Consider the following 13,180-nt stretch of genomic DNA (forward strand, 5'->3'; position numbering starts at 1 on the left):
TCTTTAAAAGGAACAATAATTCAACCTAGAGAAAAGAAAAACTTCATTCCGGAAATATAAAAATAAATTTGTGTAGAAAAAGAATTGACTTATATTTGAGGACAGACTTTACAGGATTTCCAAAGTGACTCAAAGCTTTCAGGAAGTCATTAGAAGGACTCTAGCTTCAAGCACTTGCGCATGTGTGTCTTCACTCAGCTGTGGTGGCTGCCACTTTGCCACCTGCATTGTCCAGCAGGAGTGTGCTCCAATAACCTTTTGCATTTGCTCAGTGACTCACCAGCTCTCCGGGGACCTCCGTTTTGCATCATGATGAGGAAAAGGATGCTATGTATTTAAACAGTCCATGGGGTTTTCGTCTGCTTTGTTAGCCAGACCGTCCCATCACAACTTCCTTTTCATTTCTTGGAAATGAATGGCGCTGACTTATTGATCATGTTGTTTACAGTGTGAACGCACAGTAATAATTCAGAAAGTCTATGAAGGACTTAAGTTGACTTCATCAAAGCTGGTTACAACTTTCACTTTGTGTTTTAAAGTTCACTTGTCAAATAGCCTTTTGAGGATTGACTCATATATGCAAGTTATCTTTTTAAAAGTTTATATTTAAACAGTAAAAGTACTCTACACTAGTGTACACTAACACTACTGGCTTTTGGTTCTATACCTCCTGTACATAAATGTAGTCAAAGTCAAGAGGTGATCCCTGAAAATGTACAGATGAGGCAATAAGGATTCCTGTCATGAGGAATGCCACATGAGTCATACGTTAGGCTGGCAGTCCCTACATATGCCTATCAGTAGCATATGATGAGGTGTGTCAGTTCATGCCAGGGTGGTATGAAAAAGATGAACTTGTTAACTGAACTTGCTGTGTAGAAGTAGGGGTGAAAAAATCAGTCAAATTGACCAATTAAATCATCAATGATTAAAGACAAACTTTTCACTCAGGTTGTCATTGAAAGAAAAGCATGTTACCTTAAGGATCTTAATTTTTAACCTTGAATTGGAAGATTTAGGTCAAAACACAGCACCCTCATTCATTTGATACCCCTAACAATGTAGATTTTCAGTCTGAACACTTGCTCATTTAGTATTTTGTGCATTTTGTAAACAGTAGTCATCAATCCTATGAATTACCTTTCATTCAAATATTGATTTTCACATTTCAGGCTGGTGTTGGCAAAGCTAGAATAAATGCAGTCATCAGTTTTTATGTAAGTGTCACCTAGCGAGCTCATACAGTAAACAAGTAAACAAGACTTATGTACAAATCAGCTGCTTAAGGAACTTTTTTATTGGTTAATGACAACTAGTAACTTTTTGCCTTTTTTTGTCCAGTATGTTTGGTGGAGCTGAATAGCAGCATCTTTAAAAGAAAATAGTAGCCTGAATACTGCACACACACTGCTAAAACTGCTACCAGTGCTTTTCACAACAGGAATTTGATTTAGGAGCAGATTTTGCATAGTGTCCCTCTTCCAAGATGCTTTAAGGTACACTGACTGGGAAATATGCTTGCTCCCGATTGACTGATATCAATTTCATATCTGTTTTTCCAGTTCAGAGATAGGACTGGGATGTTTTTAGTCTAGCATAGCACAAACTAAGCTTCCATCAAAAGAAAATGTCTTTCCAACATCTAAAAAACAGCCTTACTTTTAAGCTAGAATGCTAGCACCCAGCTGCTGTTGGTCAATAAGTAGCTTCACTGCTAACTTCTCTGAAAAAAATGGCAATATATAATTATGTTAAATTATATATCTATAATTCTGTTTAAATGGACAATATGCAGTACACTGTGTAAATAAGACAGCTTAGAGGAAGAATTGTTTTTTTTTCATTTTTGGTGGCACATCCTACACCTTCTTTTTTGAGCTAAGTTAGGCTTATGCTAAGCTAGGCTAAATACATCTACATCTTAATTGATGCAGTCATCTTATCTGAGTGTGAGTAAGACAAATAAGCACATTTCCAAAATGTCAATGTTCCTGTTACGTTAAGTAGTCTAGCAGATCATTCTGCTTGGCTTAGTTTGTAAGTGTCTACTACAGTGTTATCAATGTTTAATGCATTATAAACATTGATAATATCGTCCATTTTTGATATTTCACAATTTCAAGCTAATTTTGATCATTTAAGGTGACTTAGCACTGCAGTTATATTAACCTTATTACAATGGCCATTTTGAATGAAGCATACATGACAAAGCGGGACAATTGAGGGTTTCCCTTTGAACTAAGAATTAGCAAACATCAGATATGCTAAGTAGCTACTAGTTGGTATTAGACTTCAAAATTTGAACATTACTTATGTCCTTCTTTCTAATATGTTTTTCCATGGCAAATCTGCAAAAACTATTCCCATCTATCAATTTATTCCATGTTTGTATGCACCTTTAACAACACAAGGACAAAAAAAATGGCTGGGTCTGAAATCACTCCTTATTTACTATATAGTTCACATTTTATATCTGCCATTTTATTTGAGTGCCCAAATTCTGAATATGTAAATGTTTTCATTATATAGTCTCAGAAATTCTACAATGGAAGGGAATAGAAGTGTCCATGTACACTACTTTCTGACAACAATTCCACAGGTGCCCCATCACTCCACCACACAAAATGATGAATGGTTAGTAACTGTCCGAAATTTCAATTTAATGGTCACTATAGAGTTTGGGCACATACAAAACATGAAAAATGAAACTTATTGATTTATTACCCTTTACTCCTGCAGTGCTAAGATCTACCTACCTGGGTCATAAGTAGGTGTCTTAACAGTTTGTATACCCTATTACCTCAATTTAATAGACACTTGTAAGATAGAAATATTCAAGGAGATTTTTAGGATGATGCTCTATATACTGTACAGTCATGTATTACAGTGCACACCTATTTTGCTCATTCTCACATTTGTATGAAATTATTTTCTATCAAAGATAGAATTTCATGTGAAATTCTTTAAGTTGAACACATTGGTAAAGATGTTATGTGTGCACCATGTGCTGTCTATTTCTTAAATAACGGTCATGCTGTTATGTCCTATTATTAAATAAAAAATCCTTTTTCACAACAGGCATTTGACATGGCACAGAAGGTGTAATCAATTATATTAATTACAACTACCTACCATTTAGATTAGCCAGTCTAAAGGCCCTGCTATTGTGCATTCTGATTCACTGAAATGGCTCACTTGGACACTTAATGGACCCATTGTAATTGTTATCAGTTTTACCTGTGCATTTCCTGCTATTACAAGTCAAAATGTTTGCTGTGAAAAAGGTCTGTGAGTGAGTGTGGCTCGAATACCTGAATCTAGCTGGTGACTTGTGTTTGTTGATTAACCCAAGTTTCATATGGTCACCTAAAGTTGCAGCCACTTATACAATATGAAAAGTAATCATTTTAGAGAGTAAAAAAAAGAAATATATATATGGTATCAGGATGTTTCTATATTGAAGCCAATTCTTTGGCTAAAACAAGTTATTTTTATGCAGGTCCAGAGAAAATACATCAGATGAATTATCTTTGGAAATTTGCGACCTTTTAGTGACCTTTGTTCAAAACCTTTAGTCCATTATACATAAATTCGCTCACTTTTTTAATTTCTTGAGACCACAATATGTTGAAATGTTTGGGGGAAAAGGATATTTTCTTATGGGGACATTCAAATGCACTGCTTATTTTGTCATTGAGGTACTGACTTCGATCTAGTCGAAATATTCCTCTGTAACAGTGTATTTTAGAGAAGGAAAAGAGCTGTTTATAAATACATATTTCTCATAGTTTACCATGGAGTAGCACGCTTTTATATTTTTCAATAAGCTGTGTGTAGCATAAAATGTATTTTAGCAATATATGATATGAGATAACTGAAAAGCCACTTTTAGAGGATTTTGAAATAAAATTGAAGTATACTGTCTTTGTAAATCTGTGTTGGTGTCAGTGACTGTGTGAAGTATGCTTGTTGGTACATGAAATAGCAACTCTTGCATTATTTTGCACATGGTTAATTACAGTATGTAACAACAGGGCATAACATTTACCTGATTCTGTGACTAACTCAGGGGGTGAAACCAAAAGTGACTCAGGTAAGGGTGATTCAGGCAAACAGTCTTTACATTAGTTTGAGGGCAGGCTTACAGTCAGTCCCAATCAGGCAACAAAGCTATAAAGACTGGGTAGATCGAAAGGTCCAAACACAAGCCATTCTGTATTAAATAAAAGATGATTTGGAAATGTCCAGTGTGTGGATATTCATATGCAAAGTACATGCTATAAATGCTGTAATTTACCTTATATGAGCCTAGACTGCCTCCCAGTGGCTAAAAATGAACAATACAGGAAACATTACATTTCTTAAAAATAGTATATGTGTATTCATTCTGGATCTGTGGGTGTTAAGACAGGATTATACTTATTACTGCAGGACATTTAGTGTATTCAAATGGTGTATTTATTAATATACTCATTCTAATAATACATTTTAACAGCAAGGTTTCCCACTGTATGTTGTCTCCCTCTGTTATTGATTTGTCTCTTCTCTCCTCTCTCTAAAAGACCAATGAGAAAAACAGAGATTATAGCATCAGCACTCACCTCATCGTGCAGGGTGTCACCTCTGCGGTCCTTGCTGGTCTATTGTCTCCTTGTTTTTTCCTCTTCTATCTTCTCTCTAAAATGAAAATGGCAGACAAGATAATAGTTAATAAACAACTCTAATCAGAAGGACTATTCATCTGAATAAAAATTCTGCACTTCTTCTGTCGAAATCTAATTTTTGAGAAAGTTCACAGTTGTCTGTGAAAGGCACATGTTAGTTAAGATAATAGAAATCAGAATATATGCATCTTTTTAAATGAGGGTACACGGTATACTTGTATGAATACATGGAGAAATCTGTGTCTCAGAGGTAATAGTTTCACTGTACATAAAGCTGACTTGCCTAACCAACGTCATTGTCTAATGTTTTGGAATAATGTTTTGCATTTGAGACTATAATCAATACAGTAATAATCAGGGACGTGCACATGATTATAGAGAGGCAGGGGCTCAAAGTCAGAAAAGGGCAGCATGTGCGTGCAGAATTTTTTTTTACACAATATGGAAATTAAAAAATAAAGTGCTAATAGAAAGCTAACTACTTAGCTGTGTGTTCTGTAGGTGAAAGTGATATGCAATTGCCATTTATTTTGTGTCAACACATTATTATCAACATGAGTAATAATACAGTTTATATCCCCAGAATGCTGAAATTACTATATTATTATTATTATTATTATTATCATCATTATTATTATTATTTTGGTAGCCCACACGTTAGTAGCAAAGTCACAACAAACTTTATATCTAAATCTCGGACCTGTACTTCAGACCTGTAGTAAGGGAAATATGATCCGCCGTAAACACGCTGCATTTTATTTTGAAAATTTACCCGGTGTTTTATTTTGTATTTTGTATACAATTTCCTGTCACGCACGATCTGCGCTGTGTGATTGATGCGCCGTGCTCCCACGTCCGGCAAAAATAGAAGCTGACACATTGACTAAAATAGAGCGTTTTTCTGAAATATTACCCATTGAATAATGGCACGTTGAATAAGTGGACGGTGACTAGTTAGACCATAACACACAGGTTCACGTTGCTCCACTGTCACGTCTCCTCAGTTATCCATGGGGCATCTCTCTCTCTCCCTCTCTCTCGGACAGAGAAGCAACAGGCTCAACACACACAACAACCCCGTATTACAAGAAATGGGTACAGTCGAATACCGTGGAGGAACAGGAATTTGTTAATGTCATTTTAAAACAAACAAACAAACACACGCGCGCGCACACACACAGGGCACTTTTTAATACGAGGCAAAAAGGGCAGGGGCTCAAGCACCCCTAGGGCCCTATGTGTGCACGTGCCTGGTAATAATGGATATTTTAACGTATTTTATTTCTTGTTTTCAGTGGCTCAACTACACCAAGAGGAAACCCAGATTGTACCAGTACACATGTGAAGCAGAAATCATGTCACAAATCTTTGTGTGGTTGTGTCTCTGTGTGTGTGTGTGTGTGTGTGTGTGTGTGTGTGTGTGTGTGTGTGTGTGTGTGTGTGTGTGTGTGTGTGTGTGTGTGTGTGTAAATGCTAATGACATACTAAGTTTCATTTTGGTCATTTTGGTATAATTTAACTTTAAAATGTTGTACTTGGATGGAAATATTGCTGATATTGGATGGAATAAGCATAAGCATAACATACTCCAAAAGAACAGTCTTTCTCGACTGAGTATGACAAATGGAACCCGGTTAACTCAGTGAGTAGAGCATGAGAGACTTAATCTTACGGTTGTGGATTCAAGCCACACAACAGCCTTGTTTCTCGAAAAATTTCAGCTCTGGAAAGACGAAAAGAGCCCGGTTAGCTCAGTCGGTAGAGCATGAGACTTTTAATCTCAGGGTCATGGGTTCGAGCCCCACATTGGGCGCAGAGCTTAATCTTTGGAGCTGTCTGTGGCAGTCTTTCCAATGCAAAGGTACTGTATGCCCAGTTTCAAATACAATTGGTATGAATTTGCCAAACAAGGCACCGGGATCATGACGGTGCATTTCTATGTGGTCATAATTCCTACAAGACACTCTCAGATATGCCATGAGATGTCAAGCACAAAGGTTCTACATTCCATTCACCTGTTCTGCCTTTTGTACACAATTCAATTTTAAGATGTTGTCCAACTCATTTAATTGTTCTTCAATTGAAAGATTTGTGAAATGAGATGCATGAAATTAGCGCAAGGATAATGAACCACAAAACAGCAGCCTTGTTTCTCGAAAAATTTTAGCTCTGGAAGGACAAAAAGAGCCCGGTTAGCTCAGTCGGTAGAGCATGAGACTTTTAATCTCAGGGTCGTGGGTTCAAGTCCCACATTGGGCGTACAGCTCATCCTATGCAGCATATTCAAATTCATACATAATGCATGCACAGTTTTGAATAGAATTTGTTTAAACTTGCAAAACAGGTCCACAGGATCATGGCGGTGCATTTGTATGTGGTCATACTTCCCACAAGACCTTCTCAGATATGCTATGAGATGTCAAGCACAAAGGTTCTACATTCCATTCACCTGTTCTGCCTTTTGTACACAATCCAATTTTAAGATGTTGTCCAACTCACTTAATTGTTCTTCAATTAAAAGATTTGTGAAATGAGATGCATGAAATTAGCGCAAGAATAATGAACCACAAAACAACAGCCTTGTTTCTTGAAAAATTTCAGCTCTGGAAAGACAAAAAGAGCCCGGTTAGCTCAGTCGGTAGAGCATGAGACTCTTAATCTCAGGGTCGTGGGTTCGAGCCCCACATTGGGCGCAGAGCTTAATCTTTGGAGCTGTCTGTGGCAGTCTTTCCAATGCAAAGGTACTGTATGCCCAGTTTCAAAAACAATTGGTATGAATTTGCCAAACAAGGCACCGGGATCATGACGGTGCATTTGTATGTGGTCATAATTCCTACAAGACACCCTCAGATATGCCATGAGATGTCAAGCACAAAGGTTCTACATTCCATTCACCTGTTCTGCCTTTTGTACACAATTCAATTTTAATATGTTGTCCAACTCATTTAATTGTTCTTCAATTGAAAGATTTGTGAAATGAGATGCATGAAATTAGCGCAAGGATAATGAACCACAAAACAGCAGCCTTGTTTCTCGAAAAATTTTAGCTCTGGAAGGACAAAAAGAGCCCGGTTAGCTCAGTCGGTAGAGCATGAGACTTTTAATCTCAGGGTCGTGGGTTCAAGTCCCACATTGGGCATACAGCTCATCCTATGCAGCATATTCAAATTCATACATAATGCATGCACAGTTTTGAATAGAATTTGTTTAAACTTGCAAAACAGGTCCACAGGATCATGGCGGTGCATTTGTATGTGGTCATACTTCCCACAAGACCTTCTCAGATATGCTATGAGATGTCAAGCACAAAGGTTCTACATTCCATTGACCTGTTCTGCCTTTTGTACACAATTCAATTTTAAGATGTTGTCCAACTCACTTAATTGTTCTTCAATTAAAAGATTTGTGAAATGAGATGCATGAAATTAGCGCAAGAATAATGAACCACAAAACAACAGCCTTGTTTCTCGAAAAATTTCAGCTCTGGAAAGACAAAAAGAGCCCGGTTAGCTCAGTCGGTAGAGCATGAGACTCTTAATCTCAGGGTCGTGGGTTCGAGCCCCACATTGGGCGCAGAGCTTAATCTTTGGAGCTGTCTGTGGCAGTCTTTCCAATGCAAAGGTACTGTATGCCCAGTTTCAAATACAATTGGTATGAATTTGCCAAACAAGGCACCGGGATCATGACGGTGCATTTGTATGTGGTCATAATTCCTACAAGACACCCTCAGATATGCCATGAGATGTCAAGCACAAAGGTTCTACATTCCATTCACCTGTTCTGCCTTTTGTACACAATTCAATTTTAATATGTTGTCCAACTCATTTAATTGTTCTTCAATTGAAAGATTTGTGAAATGAGATGCATGAAATTAGCGCAAGGATAATGAACCACAAAACAGCAGCCTTGTTTCTCGAAAAATTTTAGCTCTGGAAGGACAAAAAGAGCCCGGTTAGCTCAGTCGGTAGAGCATGAGACTTTTAATCTCAGGGTCGTGGGTTCAAGTCCCACATTGGGCGTACAGCTCATCCTATGCAGCATATTCAAATTCATACATAATGCATGCACAGTTTTGAATAGAATTTGTTTAAACTTGCAAAACAGGTCCACAGGATCATGGCGGTGCATTTGTATGTGGTCATACTTCCCACAAGACCTTCTCAGATATGCTATGAGATGTCAAGCACAAAGGTTCTACATTCCATTGACCTGTTCTGCCTTTTGTACACAATTCAATTTTAAGATGTTGTCCAACTCACTTAATTGTTCTTCAATTAAAAGATTTGTGAAATGAGATGCATGAAATTAGCGCAAGAATAATGAACCACAAAACAACAGCCTTGTTTCTCGAAAAATTTCAGCTCTGGAAAGACAAAAAGAGCCCGGTTAGCTCAGTCGGTAGAGCATGAGACTCTTAATCTCAGGGTCGTGGGTTCGAGCCCCACATTGGGCGCAGAGCTTAATCTTTGGAGCTGTCTGTGGCAGTCTTTCCAATGCAAAGGTACTGTATGCCCAGTTTCAAATACAAGTGGTATGAATTTGCCAAACAAGGCACCGGGATCATGACGGTGCATTTGTATGTGGTCATAATTCCTACAAGACACTCTCAGATATGCCATGAGATGTCAAGCACAAAGGTTCTACATTCCATTCACCTGTTCTGCCTTTTGTACACAATTCAATTTTAAGATGTTGTCCAACTCATTTAATTGTTCTTCAATTGAAAGATTTGTGAAATGAGATGCATGAAATTAGCGCAAGGATAATGAACCACAAAACAACAGCCTTGTTTCTCGAAAAATTTCAGCTCTGGAAAGACAAAAAGAGCCCGGTTAGCTCAGTCGGTAGAGCATGAGACTTTTAATCTCAGGGTCGTGGGTTCAAGTCCCACATTGGGCGTACAGCTCATCCTATGCAGCATATTCTGATTCATACATAATGCATGCACAGTTTTGAATAGAATTTGTTTAAACTTGCAAAACAGGTCCACGGGATCATGGCGGTGCATTTGTATGTGGTCATACTTCCGACAAGACACTCTCAGATATGCCATGAGATGTCAAGCACAAAGGTTCTACATTCCATTCACCTGTTTTGCCTTTTGTACACAATTCAATTTTAAGATGTTGTCCAACTCATTTAATTGTTCTTCAATTGAAAGATTTGTGAAATGAGATGCATGAAATTAGCGCAAGGATAATGAACCACAAAACAGCAGCATTGTTTCTCGAAAAATTTCAGCTCTGGAAAGACAAAAAGAGCCTGGTTAGCTCAGTCGGTAGAGCATGAGACTTTTAATCTCAGGGTCGTGGGTTCAAGTCCCACATTGGGCGTACAGCTCATCCTATGCAGCATGTTCAAATTCATACATCATGCATGCACAGTTTTGAATAGAATTTGTTTAAACTTGCAAAACAGGTTCACAGGATCATGGCGGTGCATTTGTATGTGATCATACTTCCCACAAGACCTTCTCAGATTAGCTATGAGATGTCAAGCACAAAGGTTCTACATTCCATTCACCTGTTCTGCCTTTTGTACACAATCCAATTTTAAGATGTTGTCCAACTCACTTAATTGTTCTTCAATTAAAAGATTTGTGAAATGAGATGCATGAAATTAGCGCAAGAATAATGAACCACAAAACAACAGCCTTGTTTCTTGAAAAATTTCAGCTCTGGAAAGACAAAAAGAGCCCGGTTAGCTCAGTCGGTAGAGCATGAGACTCTTAATCTCAGGGTCGTGGGTTCGAGCCCCACATTGGGCGCAGAGCTTAATCTTTGGAGCTGTCTGTGGCAGTCTTTCCAATGCAAAGGTACTGTATGCCCAGTTTCAAATACAATTGGTATGAATTTGCCAAACAAGGCACCGGGATCATGACGGTGCATTTGTATGTGGTCATAATTCCTACAAGACACCCTCAGATATGCCATGAGATGTCAAGCACAAAGGTTCTACATTCCATTCACCTGTTCTGCCTTTTGTACACAATTCAATTTTAATATGTTGTCCAACTCATTTAATTGTTCTTCAATTGAAAGATTTGTGAAATGAGATGCATGAAATTAGCGCAAGGATAATGAACCACAAAACAGCAGCCTTGTTTCTCGAAAAATTTTAGCTCTGGAAGGACAAAAAGAGCCCGGTTAGCTCAGTCGGTAGAGCATGAGACTTTTAATCTCAGGGTCGTGGGTTCAAGTCCCACATTGGGCGTACAGCTCATCCTATGCAGCATATTCAAATTCATACATAATGCATGCACAGTTTTGAATAGAATTTGTTTAAACTTGCAAAACAGGTCCACAGGATCATGGCGGTGCATTTGTATGTGGTCATACTTCCCACAAGACCTTCTCAGATATGCTATGAGATGTCAAGCACAAAGGTTCTACATTCCATTGACCTGTTCTGCCTTTTGTACACAATTCAATTTTAAGATGTTGTCCAACTCACTTAATTGTTCTTCAATTAAAAGATTTGTGAAATGAGATGCATGAAATTAGCGCAAGAATAATGAACCACAAAACAACAGCCTTGTTTCTCGAAAAATTTCAGCTCTGGAAAGACAAAAAGAGCCCGGTTAGCTCAGTCGGTAGAGCATGAGACTCTTAATCTCAGGGTCGTGGGTTCGAGCCCCACATTGGGCGCAGAGCTTAATCTTTGGAGCTGTCTGTGGCAGTCTTTCCAATGCAAAGGTACTGTATGCCCAGTTTCAAATACAAGTGGTATGAATTTGCCAAACAAGGCACCGGGATCATGACGGTGCATTTGTATGTGGTCATAATTCCTACAAGACACTCTCAGATATGCCATGAGATGTCAAGCACAAAGGTTCTACATTCCATTCACCTGTTCTGCCTTTTGTACACAATTCAATTTTAAGATGTTGTCCAACTCATTTAATTGTTCTTCAATTGAAAGATTTGTGAAATGAGATGCATGAAATTAGCGCAAGGATAATGAACCACAAAACAACAGCCTTGTTTCTCGAAAAATTTCAGCTCTGGAAAGACAAAAAGAGCCCGGTTAGCTCAGTCGGTAGAGCATGAGACTTTTAATCTCAGGGTCGTGGGTTCAAGTCCCACATTGGGCGTACAGCTCATCCTATGCAGCATATTCTGATTCATACATAATGCATGCACAGTTTTGAATAGAATTTGTTTAAACTTGCAAAACAGGTCCACGGGATCATGGCGGTGCATTTGTATGTGGTCATACTTCCGACAAGACACTCTCAGATATGCCATGAGATGTCAAGCACAAAGGTTCTACATTCCATTCACCTGTTTTGCCTTTTGTACACAATTCAATTTTAAGATGTTGTCCAACTCATTTAATTGTTCTTCAATTGAAAGATTTGTGAAATGAGATGCATGAAATTAGCGCAAGGATAATGAACCACAAAACAGCAGCATTGTTTCTCGAAAAATTTCAGCTCTGGAAAGACAAAAAGAGCCTGGTTAGCTCAGTCGGTAGAGCATGAGACTTTTAATCTCAGGGTCGTGGGTTCAAGTCCCACATTGGGCGTACAGCTCATCCTATGCAGCATGTTCAAATTCATACATCATGCATGCACAGTTTTGAATAGAATTTGTTTAAACTTGCAAAACAGGTCCACAGGATCATGGCGGTGCATTTGTATGTGATCATACTTCCCACAAGACCTTCTCAGATTAGCTATGAGATGTCAAGCACAAAGGTTCTACATTCCATTGACCTGTTCTGCCTTTTGTACACAATTCAATTTTAAGATGTTGTCCAACTCACTTAATTGTTCTTCAATTAAAAGATTTGTGAAATGAGATGCATGAAATTAGCGCAAGAATAATGAACCACAAAACAACAGCCTTGTTTCTCGAAAAATTTCAGCTCTGGAAGGCCAAAAAGAGTCCGGTTAGCTCAGTCGGTAGAGCATGAGACTTTTAATCTCAGGGTCATGGGTTCAAGTCCCACATTGGGCGTACAGCTCATCCTATGCAGCATGTTCAGATTCATACATAATGCATGCACAGTTTTGAATAGAATTTGTTTAAACTTACAAAACAGGTCCACGGGATCATGGCGGTGCATTTGTATGTGGTCATACTGCCGACAAGTCACTCTCAGATATGCCATGAGATGTCAAGCACAAAGGTTCTACATTCCATTGACCTGTTCTGCCTTTTGTACACAATTCAATTTTAAGATGTTGTCCAACTCATTTAATTGTTCTTCAATTGAAAGATTTGTGAAATGAGATGCATGAAATTAGCGCAAGGATAATGAACCACAAAACAACAGCCTTGTTTCTCGAAAAATTTCAGCTCTGGAAGGACAAAAAGAGCCCGGTTAGCTCAGTCGGTAGAGAATGAGACTCTTAATCTCAGGGTCATGGGTTCGAGCCCCACATTGGGCGCAGAGCTTAATCTTTGGAGCTGTCTGTGGCAGTCTTTCCAATGCAAAGGTACTGTATGCCCAGTTTCAAATACAATTGGTATGAATTTGCCAAACAAGGCACCGGGATCATGACGGTGCAT

At 38.4% G+C, this 13,180-nt stretch overlaps 7 non-coding genes across 7 annotated transcripts; all 7 read left to right on the top strand.

Moving 5' to 3' along the window:
• The first annotated feature begins 7,284 nt into the window (after positions 1-7,284).
• trnak-cuu (transfer RNA lysine (anticodon CUU)) lies at positions 7,285-7,357 on the top strand. Its single transcript has one exon. It is a non-coding gene; the product is annotated as a tRNA-Lys (tRNA).
• A 373-nt stretch (positions 7,358-7,730) lies between these two features.
• On the top strand, positions 7,731-7,803 carry trnak-uuu (transfer RNA lysine (anticodon UUU)). The gene has a single exon. It is a non-coding gene; the product is annotated as a tRNA-Lys (tRNA).
• Positions 7,804-8,164: 361 nt separating this feature from the next.
• trnak-cuu (transfer RNA lysine (anticodon CUU)) lies at positions 8,165-8,237 on the top strand. Its single transcript has one exon. It is a non-coding gene; the product is annotated as a tRNA-Lys (tRNA).
• An 807-nt stretch (positions 8,238-9,044) lies between these two features.
• On the top strand, positions 9,045-9,117 carry trnak-cuu (transfer RNA lysine (anticodon CUU)). Its single transcript has one exon. It is a non-coding gene; the product is annotated as a tRNA-Lys (tRNA).
• A 1,241-nt stretch (positions 9,118-10,358) lies between these two features.
• On the top strand, positions 10,359-10,431 carry trnak-cuu (transfer RNA lysine (anticodon CUU)). The gene has a single exon. It is a non-coding gene; the product is annotated as a tRNA-Lys (tRNA).
• Positions 10,432-11,238: 807 nt separating this feature from the next.
• trnak-cuu (transfer RNA lysine (anticodon CUU)) lies at positions 11,239-11,311 on the top strand. Its single transcript has one exon. It is a non-coding gene; the product is annotated as a tRNA-Lys (tRNA).
• A 1,675-nt stretch (positions 11,312-12,986) lies between these two features.
• On the top strand, positions 12,987-13,059 carry trnak-cuu (transfer RNA lysine (anticodon CUU)). Its single transcript has one exon. It is a non-coding gene; the product is annotated as a tRNA-Lys (tRNA).
• Positions 13,060-13,180: the final 121 nt, after the last annotated feature.

This window comes from Scomber japonicus, chromosome 16, assembly GCF_027409825.1.
Source record: "Scomber japonicus isolate fScoJap1 chromosome 16, fScoJap1.pri, whole genome shotgun sequence".
In the NCBI taxonomy this organism is placed as follows: Eukaryota; Metazoa; Chordata; class Actinopteri; order Scombriformes; family Scombridae; genus Scomber; species Scomber japonicus.